The sequence below is a fragment of the Lolium rigidum genome, chromosome 3 (assembly GCF_022539505.1).
Source record: "Lolium rigidum isolate FL_2022 chromosome 3, APGP_CSIRO_Lrig_0.1, whole genome shotgun sequence".
Lineage (NCBI taxonomy): Eukaryota > Viridiplantae > Streptophyta > Magnoliopsida > Poales > Poaceae > Lolium > Lolium rigidum.
The window spans coordinates 344,472,477-344,490,648 of NC_061510.1; positions in this window are offsets into that span (position 1 = coordinate 344,472,477).

Consider the following 18,172-nt stretch of genomic DNA (forward strand, 5'->3'; position numbering starts at 1 on the left):
GGGTTAGGCCCATGGGCGACGAAAAATACCCCTTAGCGGACGATTTTGAGACGTTGTCTATCAGAACTTTTCTTGTAGTGTTTTATCACAAACAGTTTCAGCAGTTTCAGGCAATTTTGCACGCTTTAAAGTAGAAGTAGAAACATTGCCACCACCAATTATATTACCATTGATAGTAGGAGGTTTAGCAACATGTGAAGCATCAACATTACTAGTGGTGGTAATAATCCAAACTTTAGCTACATTATTCTCTTTAGCAAGTTTTTCTTCTCTTTCCCACCTAGCGTGCAATTCAGCCATCATTCTAATATTGTCATTAATTCGAACTTGGATAGCGTTTGCTGTAGAAAATGACTTAATATCTTTAGTTTTATTAGGCATAACTTTCAGTTTTAAAAGATCAACATCAGAATCAAGACTATCAACCTTAGAAGCAAGAACATCAATTTACCAAGTTTGTTAAAAGCAGTTTGTGTACTAATAAATTCTTTAAGCATGACTTCAAGACCAGAGGGTACTGACGAGGAATCACCTCGGCAATGCCTACGTATTGTAGACTAGGGTTTCGGGAGAGAGCGACGATGGAGATTCCGGGAGCGAGATTAGGCACACGACGTACCCAGCTTCGGGTCCCCTCGGTGGAGGATCCCTACGTGCTGCTAGCAATCCAGTATATGATCATACATGTGTTTACAGGGTAACGCCATAGGCGGAGCTATCTTGTCTATATTCTGTCTAACTGTTGTCCTCTCTATTTCGGGTGCCCTGGCTAGCTTTATATATGCAACCGGCCTAAGGTTTTACAAGAGTCCTAGTCGACTACTTCTTCGGGTTGCCTTGTTGGGCCTTCTCCATATTGGGTCTTCTCCATATTGGGCCGAGCCAGGAATACTAATAATGGGTACCCGAAGGGTATACCCATGTCAGTTGCCCCCGAGTATCTAGGGAAGTCGAAGACTTGCGTAGAGACTCCAAGCATTATCATCTCCGACGTCGAAGAAATACAAGGCGAGGTCCATGTCGTAGATCATGTGTAGCGTAGACGATATCGACAATTCTTGAATTTTTCTATCGCGCTCCCGATGGGAGTAGCCCCCGAGTCTATGGGCAAGTGCTTGCACTTGGGCATAGACTCAAGTTGTACTACTCGATGAAGAACTTAACTATATTTCTGGAGGACTTGATGAAATTCATGGGCTCCCGATGGGAGTAGGCTCTACTCGAATCGTAGAATCGAGTTGAGTCTACAAACCTTGATTGTCATAGATGCTGTCGAAGTCATTTTTCTATCGGGTGCGCGACCAGCGCACCCGATGGGAGTAGCCCCCGAGGCTACAGCCAAGTGTTTGCACTTGGGTGTAGGCTCAACTTGCTTGAAATTGACTCCACAATTTTTCCTCTTTCTTATCGGGAGGGTGAACAATACTCTCGATAAGAGTAGCCCCGAGCCTATGAGCGAGGTGCTTGCACCTAGGCATAGGCTCAAGTTGTACTACTCGATAAACAACTTGGCGCAGCCCCTCTTTTTATCGACTCCAGGCCGTTGCTATTTTTATTTGACATCCATATCTATATTGTACTGGGATAATGGTAATTGGGGCTAGTTCATCTGACGGATCAGGTACTAGTTAACTGCTCTAGTGGCAATCCGCAAAAACCTACTTCTAGATCACGTCCCTGGACATGATCTCGGGATACTGGTGTTAACTCGACAGGTGCCGCTTAAGGTCTTACCATTATGTCGAGTCCCAGTCATATTTTATTGGGTACCTAACGCGTCCGTTAGGATTTTTCTTCGTATCTGTTGATACGGATAAAAGTAGCAAACCGACGTCAGAGACGGTGCCACGCCACTTAGAACGGATCTGGGGTCTTACCTTCGCAGAGTTTTGCGGCATTCAGAGATTATTCGCGACTTTTAGCGCTCTGAGAATATATTGTCGAGTGCCTTGTTCGGCTGATGCAATGACCCATTTTGCGGGTTCTTCTATATTTTTCTCGGGCGTGATGAGACAGCCGAATATATTGGGTTCTTCTATATTGTCGTCAGGCACATCGCCGATGCTCTTGCTCAGAACAAATGACGAATCAATGGACCCGAAGATTTGTCCATCCTCTTTTTTTTCTCCTCCCTTTTTTTTGGTTTCTCCTTGATGATAATTTCGTCGAGTTCCTCCCTCAGGAAAATTTCTTTGGGTCCTCTTTGAGGATAATTCTGCGGGTCCTCCTTGAGGATAATTCTTCGGGTCCTGTTCTTTCTTGAAGACAATTCTTCGGGTTCTCACTGAATAAAATTTCGTCGGGTTCTCTCAAGATTTCGTCGGGTTCCTCCCTGAAAAAGATTTCGTCGGGTGCTCTTTTGATTTCGCCAGGTTCCTCCCTGAAGAAGATTTCGTCGGGTGCTCTTTTATATACTTTGAATTTTACTTTCTCCTGCACAAATAAACAAACTTTTTCTATCTTTTTCTTGACTCTCTTTTTCGCATGCAGTGTCAGATGCTCGGATTCGATGATATGTAAAGTGAATATATGCCGCGCAGCCCCCGAGCATCGGGTGCGGCAAAAGTAAACGATAATCAACTTTGTACAATATAAAAGAACACTTAGCTTTTTGGACACGACGAAGTCGATGCATGATGAAGTCTTCGAGTGTAGATAAGAAATCTAGCCAAAGTAGAAACCACCAAATAGCAAAAGTGGATGCCGCGAAATTGTTGATGAAGAAATTGCCGAGCCCCCGAGCGTTGCTGAGGTGATATCATGATTGTTGTGTCGCAGTCGTGATCCGAGGCGAAATCGTTGTCGAGCCCCCGAGCGTTAGGCGTGACGTCGAAATAAGTTGATGGAGTCGCGGCGTCATATTTGGTGAAGCCATTTAGGATGAAGCCATAGACAATAACATACGAAGATGAATCCCAGATGAAGTATTTGAGATGAATCCATATTGAAGATTACGCCATTAAATATAGAGTATATATTGAAGATAAATCCGTCGATATCATAGAGGATGAATCCATTGGCCCGAAGAATCTAGTAATAATCATAGAAGATAAATCCGTTGATATCATAGAAGATGAATCCATTGATCCGAAGAGAATAGTTCTAGTAATAACCATAGAAGATGAATCCATTGTCCCGGAAACGCATCGGGTAATATTGTATAAGTGAACCAATAATAACCCAAAGAAAACCAATCTAGGAATCTGGAGAGAATAAATCCACTGAGCCGAAGAAGATAAATCCACTAAGTCGAAGAAAATAATTCCACTGAGCCGAAGAAAATAATTTCACTGAACCGGAGAAAATAATTCCACTGAGCCGGAGAAGATATATCCAGAGCCGAAGAAAAGAAATTCACCAAGTAACCGAATATATTTGTGGTAACGAAGTAATGGTACAGCCCCCAGTGTTAGGTGAATTTGCTCTAATGATGTAATGATGCAGCCCCCGAGTATTCGGGTGTGGCGAAAGTAAATAATAATTGACTCTCGGAAGAGGAACACTTAGCTTTTTATCGGGTACGACGGAGCCGACGTGTAAGTAGGTCACACGGCATACAGAGTCGATGTAACGGACGCAACCGATGCAGTGGAGCCGTGCGGCGTTTAGCCGAAAATATTCAACAAGTTGGATGTAATCAGCATGGAAGAGAGAATCGTCGAGTTCGCGGTGAGCGAGCCCCCGGGCGAGACGTGTGCGCATTGTCGGGTTAACGGCAGGTGATCCCCCGAGCATGCGACTATACGCGGCGAAGTCATCGAAACTTGTTCCCATCTGTAGTTATATTACGGCGCAAAAAATTCTGCGAGCAAATAATAGTACGAACCAAAAAATATTTAGCGAAAGAAATTTTGCGTAATCGGAAATATAGCACCTGATGATAATTTTTTGTTGGATGAAATCGGAGCGGAGACTCAGGCAGAGTTGCGGCAGAAATTTCGACGCCGGACGAGGTCATGGTTGCATAGTCTACAAAGTATTCTCCATACCATCTCGGCCATGAGCCCATGAGTGGAGCCTTATGGACATGTGTATGCATATTATCCTGCAGTTTTCTTCAACTTTGGCCATGACATGTTGTATCCTCGGGACTTGATCTGCTGGTGGTGTAGCCTGATTTTGGCTTCCTTTGAACTCTAACTCCATGAGATTAATCGACTTGTGTTCCATGAAGTGATACTTCCGGTTTCTCTAGATTGAACATGCATACAAAATAAATATACGTGTACATGGGATTAGAACCAAGCGGAGGCTGCGGATCAGCCAGTAGATTGAAAAGGAGAAATATTGAATAGAAAAAAAAATCCTGATTGAGATAAGGTCACGTGATGTTGACTGATCTAATTTGTTTTTCCAAACGGACCAACTTTACCTCGTAACTTACGCTTTCCTTTGTGATGAATCTTAGTTAGATGTTACCGTACTTGACTCGTTCTCTGCTTCATCCGTCTCTTGCGATGCCTGCGTAGGCGAAGTAGACGGCCGCATTGGTGGTGATGAGGTCGCGTCCAGACGAAGAAGACGAGCATGCCGAAGTAGATGATCTGATTAGATCTGATCTTGTCATCGTTGACGGTAAAGGATCCCGCCCGGATGACGAAATCCAGTCGCCGCGATTCCCACAGACGGCGTCAATTGACGAGGAATCACTTCGGCAATGCCTACGTATTGTAGACTAGAGTTTCGGGAGAGAGCGACGATGGAGATTCCGGGAGCGAGATTAGGCACACGACGTACCCAGCTTCGGGTCCCCTCGGTGAAGGATCCCTACGTGCTGCTAGCAATCCAGTATATGACCATAAGCGGAGCTATGTTGTTTATATTCTGTTTATCTATTGTCCTCTCTATTTCGGGTGCCCTGGCTAGCTTTATATATGCAACCAGCCTAAGGTTTTACAAGAGTCCTAGTCGACTACTTCTTCGGGTTGCCTTGTTGGGCCTTCTGCATATTGGGTCTTCTCCATATTGGGCCGAGCCAGGTATAATAATAATGGGTACCCGAAGGGTATACCCATGTCAGGTACACTCCTACTATTGTTGTAAGAATTACCATAAGAATTACCATAACCATTACCATTATTAGAAGGATATGGCCTATAGTTGTTACCAAAATTATTCCTATAAGCATTTTTTCGAAATTATTATTTTTAATGAAGTTCACATCAACATGCTCTTCTTGAGCAACCAATGAAGCTAAAGGAATATTATTAGGATCAACATGAGATTTACCATTAAAAGCATAGACATAATAACATCAATCTTATCACTCAAGGAGGAGGTTTCTTCAACAGAATTTACCTTCTTACCTTGAGGAGTCCTTTCAGTGTGCCATTCAGAGTAGTTGATCATCATATCATCAAGAAGCTTTGTTGCAGCACCCAAAGTGATGGACATAAAAGTACCTCCAGCAGCTGAATCCAATAGGTTCCTTAAAGAAAAATTTAATCCTGCATAAAAGGTTTGGATGATCATCCAAGTAGTTAGTCCATGGCTGGGGCAATTCTTTACCAAAGATTTCATTCTCTCCCATTCTTGGGCAACATGTTCGTTATCCAATTGCTTAAAATTCATAATGCTACTTCTCAAAGATATAATTTTAGCAGGAGGATAATATCTTCCAATGAAAGCATCTTTACATTTAGTCCATGAATCAATACTATTTTTAGGCAAAGATAGCAACCAATCTTTAGCTCTTCCTCTCAAGGAGAAAGGAAACAATTTCAGTTTTATAATATCCCCATCTACATCCTTATACTTTTGCATTTCACAAAGTTCAACAAAATTATTAAGATGGGCAGCAGCATCATCAGTACTAACACCAGAAAATTGCTCTCTCATAAAAAGGTTTAGTAAAGCAGGTTTAATTTCATAAAATTCTGCTGTAGAGGCAGGTGGAGCAATAGGAGTGCATATGAAATCATTATTATTGGTGCTAGTGAAGTCACACAACTTAGTGTTCTCAGGAGTATTCATTTTAGCAATAATGAAAATAAATAAAGCAAACCGAATTAAATAAAGTAAAACAAGTAACTAATTTTTTTGTGTTTTTGATATAAAGAAAGCAAACAAGACAATAAAATAAAGTAAAGGAAGACAATAAACAGAGTAAAGAGATTGGGTGTGAGAGACTCGCCTTGCAGCGTGTCTTGATCTCCCCGGCAACGGCGCCAGAAAAGTGTTTGATAGCGCGTGACGGTGATGGAGTGTTGATTCCTCCCCGACGACGGCGCCATCAAAGTAGCTGCTTGTGACGGTAGAGCACACGTCCGTTGGGAACCCCAAGAGGAAGGTATGATGCGTACAACAATGAGTTTTCCCTTAGTAAGAAACCAAGGTTATCGAACCAGTAGGAGATGAAGGCGACGTGAAGGTTGTTGGTGAAGGAGTGTAGTGCGGCGCAACACTAGGGATTCCGGCGCCAACGTGGAACCTGCACAACACAATCAAGATACTTTGCCCCAACATAACAGTGAGGTTGTCAATCTCACCGGCTTGCTAAAAACAAAGGATTAAACATATGGTGTGGAGAATGATGTTTTCTTGCAAAGAACAACAGAGAACAATGATTGCAGTAGGTTGTATTTCAGATGTAAAAGAATGGACCGGGGTCCACATTTCACTAGTGGTGTCTCTCCAATAAGATTAATAACATGTTGGTTGAACAAATTACAGTTGGGCAATTGACAAATAGAGAGGGCATAACAATGCACATACATATCATGATGACTACTATGAGATTTACTTAGGGCATTACGACAAATAACATAGACCGCCATCCAGCATGCATCTATGCCTAAAAAGTCCACCTTCGGGTTAGCATCCGCACCCCTTCCAGTATTAAGTTGCAAACAACAGACAGTTGCATTAAGTACTGTGCGTAATGTAAACAATACAAATATCCTTAGACAAAGCATTGATGTTTTATCCCTAGTGGCAATAGCACATTCACAAACTTAGAACTTTCTGTCACTATCCCAGATTCAATGGAGGCATGAACCCACTATCTAGCATAAATACTCTCTCTTGGAGTTACAAGTATCAACTTGGCCAGAGCCTCTACTAGCAACGGAGAGCATGCAAGATCATAAACAACACATATATGATAGATCGATAATCAACTTGACATAGTATTCCATATTAATTAGATCCCAACAAACACATCATGTAGCATTACAATAAGATGATCTTGATCATGATATGCAGCTCACAAGATCTAAACATGATGGCATAATAGGAGAAGACAACCATCTAGCTACTGCTATGGACCTATAGTCCAAGGATGAACTACTCACGCATCAGTCCGGAGGCGGGCATGGTGATGTGATACGTCCAAAACGTATCTACTTTCCCGAACACTTTTGCTATTGTTTTGCCTCTAATTTGTGTATTTTGGATACAACTAACACGGACTAACGTTGTTTTCAGCAGAATTGCTCTGGTGTCTCGTTTTTGTGCTGAAATTCAACTTTCAGGAAAATCCCCGGAATTTATGTCGAAGGGCCTATTTTTCCAGAAGAATCACGGAGCCAGAAGGGCAGACCTGGGGGAGGCCCAGGCCCCCCAGACAGTAGACCGGCGCGGCCTGGAAGGGGGGCGCGCCGCCCTAGCGTGTGGCTCCCTCGGCCGGCCTCTGACGCCCCCCTCTTGACTACTTAAGGGTTTCGATCTAAAAACGCGAGACAGGAAGTCGAAGTCGTCAGAAACCATCCAGTACGCCGCCACCATTGCGAAACTCCGTCTAGGGACCAGAAACTCCGTTCTGTTACTCCGCCGGGACGGGGAATTGGAGGAGATTATCGCCATCATCACCGACGCCTCTCCATCGACCAGCAATGTTTCCCCCATCCATGTGTGAGTAATTCCCCCGCTGTAGGCTGAAGGGGATGGTAGGGATTGGATGAGATTGGTCATGTAATAGCATAAGATTGTTAGGGCATAGTGCCTAGTGTCCGTAATTGGTACTTTGATGATATTGTTGCAACTTGTTATGCTTAATACTTGTCACTAGGGCCCGAGTGCCATGATCTCAGATCTGAACATGTTATTGTTTCATGATGATATGCATTATTTTATGATCTTACCTGCAAGTTGTATACACATGTCGCTGTCCGGAACCCGAGGCCCCAAAGTGACAGAAATTGGGACAACCGGAGGGGAAGGCAGTGATGTGAGGATCACATGTGTTCATGGAGTGTTAATTCTTTGCTCCGGTGCTCTATTAAAAGGAGTACCTTAATTTCCAGTAGATTCCCTAGAGGCCCGGCTGCCACCGGCTGGTAGGACAAAAGATGTTGTGCAAGTTTCTCATTGCGAGCACGTACGACTAAATATGGAACACAGCCTATGGATTGCTTAGTACTTGGACACCATTTTATTATTATCTGCAAATGCCCTGCTTTGATTGTTACATGAGTTTCTCTCATCCATGCAATGCCCGTCATCCATCCTTGTGCCTACAGTATTTTAATCCTGCTGTTTACTGTAATCACTACTGCTGTCTTTGTTCCACTGCTGCTATTATTTCACTACTGCTACTGCTATAAAACTGTTACTACTGATAAACTCTTGCGAGCAAGTCTGTTTCCAGGTGCAGCTGAATTGACAACTCCGATGTTAAGGCTTTCAAGTATTCTTTGTCTCCCCTTGTGTCGAATCAATAAATTGGGTTTTACTTCCCGCGAAGACTGTTGCGATCCCCTATACTTGTGGGTCATCAAGACTATTTTCTGGCGCCGTTGCCGGGGAGCATAGCTTTATTTGGAAGTTCACTTGGATTGATATTGTTCGCTGCAAATTCTCCATCATGGGTAAATCTCGCGATCCTAAACTCGCCATATTACCATCCACTACAAGAAAAGGTACAACTCTGAGTACCTCTGCTGCTCTTGATTCACCATCTGTGATAAGTCAACTTGTTTCACCACCACAAGCTTCACTTGCTGGTACTTATGCTGAATCTGAAAACTCTTATAATATTGATGATGTTTCTGTTGTGCTTGATGATAGTGGTTCATTGGGATCTTTTCTAGATGCTACAATTGCTGGGTCTAGACAAATTGAAAATACTGAAACTCCTAATGAAAATACTGCTACACCTGTTAATTCACCTGAGTCTGTTGAATATTCTAGTGATGATCCTGATGAGGATTATGTGGAACTTGATGATGATTTTATTGATAAATGTAATGCTACTACTGATGCAAGAAAAATTAAAAGTTGCTTGCACAACACACTGTTAGATATAAGCTATCTCCTGATCCTAAATTTGCCACATCTCCTATATGCATTAAGGATAAGGATTATGATTTTTCTCTTGATCTATCTCATATAGATATTGTTGAGAAAACACCCTTTTGTGGTACTGAAAAAGAAAGTGCTGTAGAACACATGAATGAACTTTCTACTTTGAGTAGCTTGTTTTCTGATGATGTCAAAATGCGTACTTATTTTGTTGCTAAATTTTTTCCTTTCTCATTAAAGGATGATGCTAAAACTTGGTATAATAGTTTGCCTCCTGTTTCTATTGATAGTCCAAGTGGTTTGCTTGATGTTTTCTTTCGAAAATACTTTCCTGCTATTGCTCAACATATTGCTTTGCAGAAAATTTATAGCTTTGACCAGAAAGATGGAGAGAAATTTCCTGAAGCATGGGCAAGATTTTTCTCTCTTATCAGAGCTCGACCTGGACATGATTTGGTAAAGCATGATTTACTTGATATATTTTATAGTGGACTAACCATTGAGTCTAGAGCATACTTGGATAGTTGTGCTGGTTGTGTTTTCAGGAAAAGAACTCCAGACGAAGCGGAAGAATTATTGGCTAAAATAGGTCGGAATCATGATGATTGGACTACACCTGAACCAACTCCGACGCCAATATTGAAGAAGAGGGGTTTGATTAAATTAAATGATGAAGATATGAGGGAAGCCAAGAAATCTCTTAAGGAGAAAGGTATTAAATCTGAAGATGTGAAGAACTTACCTCCCATAGAAGATTTATGTAAGATAATCCCCCCTTCATCCATGATTGAGGTAAATTCTTTTCAACGTTTTACTAGGGAAGATATTCCGTATTCAAAACCTCCTGCTCAATGCTTAGATGAGTTTGATAATTATATTGTTAAGCAAGAAAATTTTAATATGAGAGTAGAGAATCATTTAATGGAAAATTCTCAAGCTATTAGCAATTTGCATGATATTGTGGAGAGAACCTCCAATGATGTTAAGATGCTTGTTAAACATTTTCAAATGGTTCAAACTCAAATTGATCAACTCACTAAAGTGCAAAATGACTTGTTAAAAAATAATTCTAAAGAGAAACATGCTTATGAAGTAACAACTAGAGGTGGTGTTTCCACTCAGGATCCTTTATATCCTGAGGGGCATCCCAAAAGAGTTGAACAAGATTCTCAACGAATTGAACCTAGTGCTCCTTCTAAGAAAAAGAAGAAGAAACATAAAAATGTTGTAGAATCCTCTGAACCTGTTAATGATCCTAATAGTATTTCTATTTACGATGCTGAAACTGAAAGTGGTAATGAACATGATAATGATAATGATAAGAATGATGCTTCTGATAAAGAAGAGGTTGAAGATGAACCTGAAAAGCATGCTAAAAATAAAAAGTATACTAAAGAAGATTTTACAGCTAAGAAACATGGTAATAAAAGGGAACCTTGGGTTCAAAAGAAAATGCCTTTTCCTGCTAAGAAGCTAAAATCAAAGGAAGAAGAACACTATAATAAATTTTGCGATTGGATGAAACCTTTATTCTTGCAAATCCCTTTGACTGATGCTATTAAATTGCCTCCTTATTCAAAGTATATGAAAGATATTGTCTCTAACAAAAGGAAAATTCCTAATGAGGAGATTTCCACTATGCTTGCTAATTACTCTTTCAATGGAAAAGTTCCAAAGAAGCTGGGCGACCCAACTATACCGACTATTCCTTGTTCTATTAAGAATAATTATGTTACAACTGCTGTATGTGATTTGGGAGCGGGTGTTAGTGTTATGCCTTTTTCTCTTTATAAGAGACTTTATTTAGATAAGTTGATACCAACTGATATATCTTTGCAAATGGCTGATAAATCTACTGCTATTCATGTTGGTATATGTGAGGATGTTCCTGTTCAAGTTACTAATAACTGCTTGATATTAACTGATTTTGTTGTGTTGGAAATGCCTGAAGATGATAATATGTCTATTATTCTTGGGAGACCTTTTCTTAACACCGCAGGGGCTGTTATTGATTGCAATACAGAAAAAGCTACTTTCAATGTCGATGACAAGGAGCATACCGTTTATTTCCCCAAGAGGATTGATAAAGTATGTGGAGTTAATACCATTTCTAATGTGAGAACTATCAAAGTTGGAGCTATTCATTGTCCTATATATGAGCCTAAAGAAGGATATCAAAATATTATGATTGGATCCATATCAATACAATTCAAGGTAACATGATTGATTTGAGGTTTATTTCTTCTTATGCTATGTAAAATTTATTTGGAGGCAAGACTTGATCAACCTTGTTAACAAATACTTTTTATATGCATGAGAGGAGGTAAACAACATTTCTTTCTTCCTCCACTTGTTCTATTTGCTGTAGCACTTTTGTTTTGCAAAGTTCTTTAGTTAATTAGAGATTTCAAAATCTTTTTCTGCCCAGTAACAATAAATTTAATACCCAGAAATGTGTATTTTTCAAAGTTTTAAAAAATTTACAAAAATTATACCGTTGATCTTATTTTTCGAAGAGGCACCTGGGAGCACCTGGGGATGACCAGTGGGGCACCCCAGGGTGGCACCCCACAGGCCGGCGTGGCCAGCAAGGGGGGCGCGCCACCCTGGTGTGTGGGTCCCTCCTTGCCCCACCACTTCATCTCTCCCATTCTCTTCTCTCTCCCGAAAAAACTCGCACCAGCTTTCTCTCACTCGCGTTTCTGCTCAAGAGCTCAAGATTTCTCGATCTCTTTGCTCAGCCCAGATTTCTGTCTGAAATTTGGCACATTTGCTCTCCGAAAAGGAAGATGGATAATTATAACTTTGGAGAAGTGTTTGAAAGAGAGTCGACAAGCACGGGAAGGCCTTCTAGGACCGCCACCCAAATCAGGCGATCCTATAATGAGGACATCATCGCACCGAGCTTCGAACCCGAAGAGGACAATGGAGTCCCTAACGCTTCATCTTTCCCATGTTATAATTTTTTGAGTAATGCAGGGTTGCTGGATGATTTCTTGACCCTCGTCGGTAAGGCGGGCTTAACCACCTATATGGGAGATGAGAGGGAGCAATACCACATGCTCACTAAAATCTTTGTTGAGAGCTTTAAGTTCAACAACAAGCACTATCACCCGACAGTTGCATTCAGGATCTATGGTAATCCTATTACTATGAAGTTGAAGGATTTTTGTACTGCATTGGATATTGCCCCTGTAGGTACAGCGAAGAAGATAGAGGACAATCCCAAGGCTTTGCTGGAGCTCTATCGAGATATCACCAATGATGATTGCCGCACCATTCAGCGTGGCAAGATAAGAAACATCCAACTCCCCGCCATTAAGTATTTTGCTTATTACCTTGCTACTAGCATTCTTGGTAGGGAGAACACTAGCAATATTTATAGTTATCATCTTGCTTTCTTAATTGCTGCACTCACTGGAGAGACACCTTATCATCTTGGTGCTCTTATTGCTCGCCGCTTGACTAACAAGGGGCCAATTTTTGAAGGAATTATTGCATCGCGCATTTTAGCATATCTAGATCTTCCTCTTGACCCTACTGATGTGAAATTAACTCCTATAAGGCTTGATATTGCTACTATGAAGAGTCATCAATTTGTTACAACTGACTCTAGTTTAGATAATATGGTCTATAGAATGTTGTTTACTGACGGGGATGAGAGGAAAATCCCTTTGCCGCAGCCAGATTTGTTCATTATTGACAGGAAACCATGGTCGCGCTCTAAGGAGGAGGTGGATGAGCAACTGAAGATACATGGCTTCCACCAGCAGCATGACTCCGAGGACGCCGAGCCCTCCTATGACTACACCGTCACGTATCCTGGTGCTTCTTCCAGCACATAGAATAACCCGGTTGAAGGGTAATGATCATACGTCTGTAATGCATTGTATGTCCCAGAATAGGTCCTATTCTTCTACCCTTTCCAGGTAGTCGATGGCTATTCACAGCTACTACCTTAACAACAAAGAAGAGTTCGGCCCAATGCTTTATTTCTGTCTTAGTGAATCCCGATTCGACATTAAAAGTATATTGATTCTTTCCCAATAAACGAAGACTTTTTTCTGTAAATACTGCGTATTTGATTCCATCCATAAATGGATCCATCTTCGTCGTACTACGGAGGTGCTACTTCATGGGCACCATGGGATTGAACTCCACTTAGGCCAAAAGCCTAAACTTGGGGGGAGGTATACCGGCACCACTCATTCTTTGCATATTATAGTTGCTGGATACTTGTACATATTTGTTTAGCTTCTTTAAGTGGTTTTCTAATAAGAGGGAGATGATATTTGGGGAAGTGCTGCCTGAAACAGATTCTGGACTGATACCAAAAAAACTCTCAAAAACAGTCAGAACGTTATTTTACGAAGCCAATTTTTGTGCATGTTCCCCAGGTTGTTATCTAACTTTCATTAGTTGAACACTTTTCGATTTGGGCAGCGGAAGAATTTCTTAAAAATCGATTACTGTACTGCTGTCAAGTTTGACGAATTCCTGCTGTTTTGTGTTTATGTAATTCTTCTAGTTTCCGTTTTCTTGTTTTTGCTTTGTTTCTTTCCTAAAACACAAAAAGACCAAAAATATTTCTGTTGTTTCTCTTCACCATTTGTTTGTTTGTTTTGGTTTCTTGCTCTTATTTTGCTTTATTTGCTATCGTTGGTTTGCTATAAGAAAATCCAAAAAGATTTTGCTTTGTTTGCTTGTTTCCTTTTGTTCTTGTTTCTAAATCGAAAACACCAAAAATATTTGCTGTTCCTCTTTGGTTTTGTAAAGTTCATTTTGGAGTTCAATGGTCTTCGGTGGCTGGAGCGTGGTTTTCATTCCATATTATTAAAGCTACACAAGTGAAAGGCAATAATGACGATCTACGACAATTCGACTGTGGTGAGAGGCTGGTATGAACTCTATTTGTTTTCATTTTTGTACATATACTCATCCATGTGAGCATGCTTAGTTGGTTCATGTGAGGTATATGTCATTTAAGAAAGTCTAGTAGTTCAGGATCTCTCATGTTTAGCTCCAGTTTATTAATATGAGTAGCATGTCATGGATGTTTGATTGCATTGTTTTACTCATAAATAGGTATGACATTGTGGTATCCTCCTCTGAATAATTCATTCGAATCGACTTGGCACATGCTCACGCATGCATATGACTGAACAAAAGTCAATTAAGCCTTGATGATTTAATTTGCCTCAGAGTTCTTGTATCACTTTTATGCCTCCGTTAATTTATTTTGCCGCAAGCATGATTATGACAGTGACTGCTCTTTTGATTGTCGCTCCCCAGTCTATTGCTAGCCTTCACTTGTACTGAGCGGGAACGCTGCTCGTGCTTCCAAACCCCTGAAAACCAAGTTATTCCAAAGTGTCCACCATAAATACCTATGCATGGCATTTCAAACCATTCCAAGTAAATTCTCATGCGCTACCATTAAACCTTCAAAATGCTTCTCAATTTGTGTCCATGTTTTATAGCTCATGAGGAAGTATGTGGTGTTTATCTTTCAACATTGTCATTTACTTTTGACAGACTTTCATAATAAGAGCTGGCAACGGGGTGCCCAGCCCCAACTAATAACTTCATTAATAATTCTCTTCACATGTTTTGCTCTGATTCATCAGTAAGCAACTTAATTTTGCAAATAGACACTCCTCCATGGTATGAGATTGATGGAAGGCACCCGAGGATTCGGTTAGCCATGGCTTATGTAAGCAAAGGTTGGGGGGAGTGTCATCCATAATAAAACTAAAATACGTGTGTAAACAAAAGAGAAGAGGGATGATCTACCTTGCTCGGTAGAAATAACGTCCTTCATGGGAGCCGCTCTTGAAAGTCTGGTTGGCGAGGTAGTTGGTGTACCCATTACCATTCGTTGACAACAACAAACACCTCTCAAAATAGTTTTACTCCTGTTTTAAAAATGAATAGCTCTAGCGCATGTTAATCCCTGCTTCCCTCTGCGAAGGGTCAATATTTTACTTTTACATTGAGTCACCATCCTTTCTTTGAGCACTTTCTTGAGAGCACAACTGTCATTCTTAGTATAATATGCTTGTCCCAAAATGTGATTGACTGTGGTATAACTTTGATGCTTTTATCTTTGACAATCTCTATTTCTAGTCTTTCCATGAACTTCAGAGGTGCCCGCGCATTTATGTTTTGCTGTACAAATACGGGCAAGCGAGATACCACTTTATCATATCCTTTTATGAACATTGCAATCCTGCTAATAGACATGATTCATGATGCTTATTATTAATTTGTTGGTACCTTTCCATGATTGACATAGCTATTAGATGATCTTGTTTGCATGTATTTTATTATGAATTGCCTAAGTACTTGTCCATATCATGAGAATATTTACATCATATGAACAAATGTGTTCGTGAAAGTTCTTTTGTCGCACTCAGTTATTAACTGAATTGCTTGAGGACAAGCAATAAGCTAAGCTTGGGGGGAGTTGATACGTCCAAAACTTATCTACTTTCCCGAACACTTTTGCTATTGTTTTGCCTCTAATTTGTGTATTTTGGATACAACTAACACGGACTAACGCTGTTTTCAGCAGAATTGCTCTGGTGTCTCGTTTTTGTGCAGAAATTCAACTTTCAGGAAAATCCCCGGAATTTATGTCGAAGGGCCTATTTTTCTAGAAGAATCACGGAGCCAGAAGGGCATACCTGGGTGAGGCCCAGGCCCCCCAGACAGCAGGCCGGCGCGGCCTGGAGGGGGGGCGCGCCGCCCTAGCGTGTGGCCCCCTCGGCCGGCCTCTGAAGCCCCCCTCTGGACTACTTAAGGGTTTCGATCTAAACACGCGAGACGGGAAGTCGAAGTCGCCAGAAACCATCCAGTACGCCGCCACCATCATGAAACTCCGTCTCGGGACCACAAACTCCGTTCTGGCACTCCGCCGGGATGGGGAATTGGAGGAGATCATCGCCATCATCAGCACCAACGCCTCTCCATCGACCAGCAATGTTTCCCCCATCCATGTGTGAGTAATTACCCCGCTGTAGGCTGAAGGGGATGGTAGGGATTGGATGAGATTGGTCATGTAATAGCATAAGATTGTTAGGGCATAGTGCCTAGTGTCCGTAATTGGTACTTTGATGATATTGTTGCAACTTGTTATGCTTAATGCTTGTCACTAGGGCCCGAGTGCCATGATCTCAGATCTGAAGATGTTATTGTTTCATGATGATATGCATTGTTTTATGATCTTACCTGCAAGTTGTATACACATGTCACTGTCCGGAACCCGAGGCCCCAAAGTGACAGAAATTGGGACAACCGGAGGGGAAGGCAGTGATGTGAGGATCACATGTGTTCATGGAGTGTTAATGCTTTGCTCCGGTGCTCTATGACATAGGCATCCCCAATGGGCCTGCCGAAGATAGTACCCTGGGTTTACTGAAGGCCCACGACCCAAAGAATATGAAGATTCGGAAGCCCAAGCTGATATTAAGGAAAGTTAGAATTGTAATAGAGATGATGTTTGTAATCTTGCGGGATGAGTTGTAAACCTTCCCGGACTCTGTAACTTGTACAATACGAATCCCTCGACTCCACCTCCTATATAAGGGGGAGTCGAGGGACAAAGAAAGCATGGAATCATTGTCTCTCAAACCCTAGTTTTCATAATCGTTGAGTACTTTTCGGCTGAAACTTTCGAGATCTACTTGCCCTCTACTTCCAACTAAACCCTAGTCTACAACCCGTAGGCATTGACAAGTTAATCCCTTGTCAATTGGCGCCGTCTGTGGGAATTAGAGGCGTCAAGGATCTGGTCTCGATGGCACGTTCAAGATCGTCGACTTCATCAACTGCAAGCAACGCAATGGATTGAGGTAAATAGATCGCAACTGGTCTTGTCGATTTTGTGCCTCACCCGCCCTCCCATTTGGATGCATATGCGTATCTGGAGGAGCCTATGGAGATGACGTTCGGAAGACTCCACTTACTAGTCGAGAAAGAGGGAACGTATCGTCTCGAAGTTCCGATCTCGTCGGGATTTTCGGCGGTCGATTCCGATTTTTCAAGCTCAACATCATCGATCGAGTCAGGCAAAGAGGAGACTTCATCGCCACGCTTCATCAGCACCAGGGCAAGCGAAAAGCTCGCCAAGATCTTCAGCGGCATGTCCTTCGAGTCATCTACGGACTCCTATATAAGCGATGGCTCGAGCAGTGTCGACAGCTTCAACTTCATCGACAAATCCACTACAGTGGGCAAGGTCTTCACCAATCTTTATGATGGTGTCACCAAACCCAGCATAGATCTGAATACAAAATACCATCAGATTTATGCCATCGGAGAGCCAAGCCGCGATCAGGAGGAAACATCTGAGGCTTTCGACGATTTGGGAAATCCATATGTCGATCCCTCTGATTTACGACGAGGTCTAGGCAACAAATATATCGGTTCTGAGCCTCGTGATAGAGTTCAACTCCCGCAAGCAGCATGGGACAGAGCCGCAAGAGCTATGGATGGCTCAGAACCAATGGCTACAACAGCCACGCCAGAAGAATTGCAAGCATATCAATATAGGCTCGCACGGGCTGCGAGGGAGTTGGAAAAACAGACAGCTGCCCTGAACAGAAGAAAGGAGGCAGCCTCTGCGTCAAGCAGGCGAAGGGCAGAGCTGAGTCGACAATCTGGAACCTCGGGAGATAGCCACAGGGAAGCTCGAAACAGAGCAAGGTCAAGGTTGCAACATATACCCGAAGGAGAAAGAGAGCACTTGGTTCAAAACCTCGACATGTCTTTTATGTCGATAGACACAAGAGGGAATATTATTGTGGTGACCCTGCATACCACTGCATGTTGTAGTATGCCAGTCGTTGATATAACATTCGCGAAGTACCATTCCGCAAATATCACATCCCTCAGAGTAGTACAACAGAACATAGCAAGGTCCATAACTCAT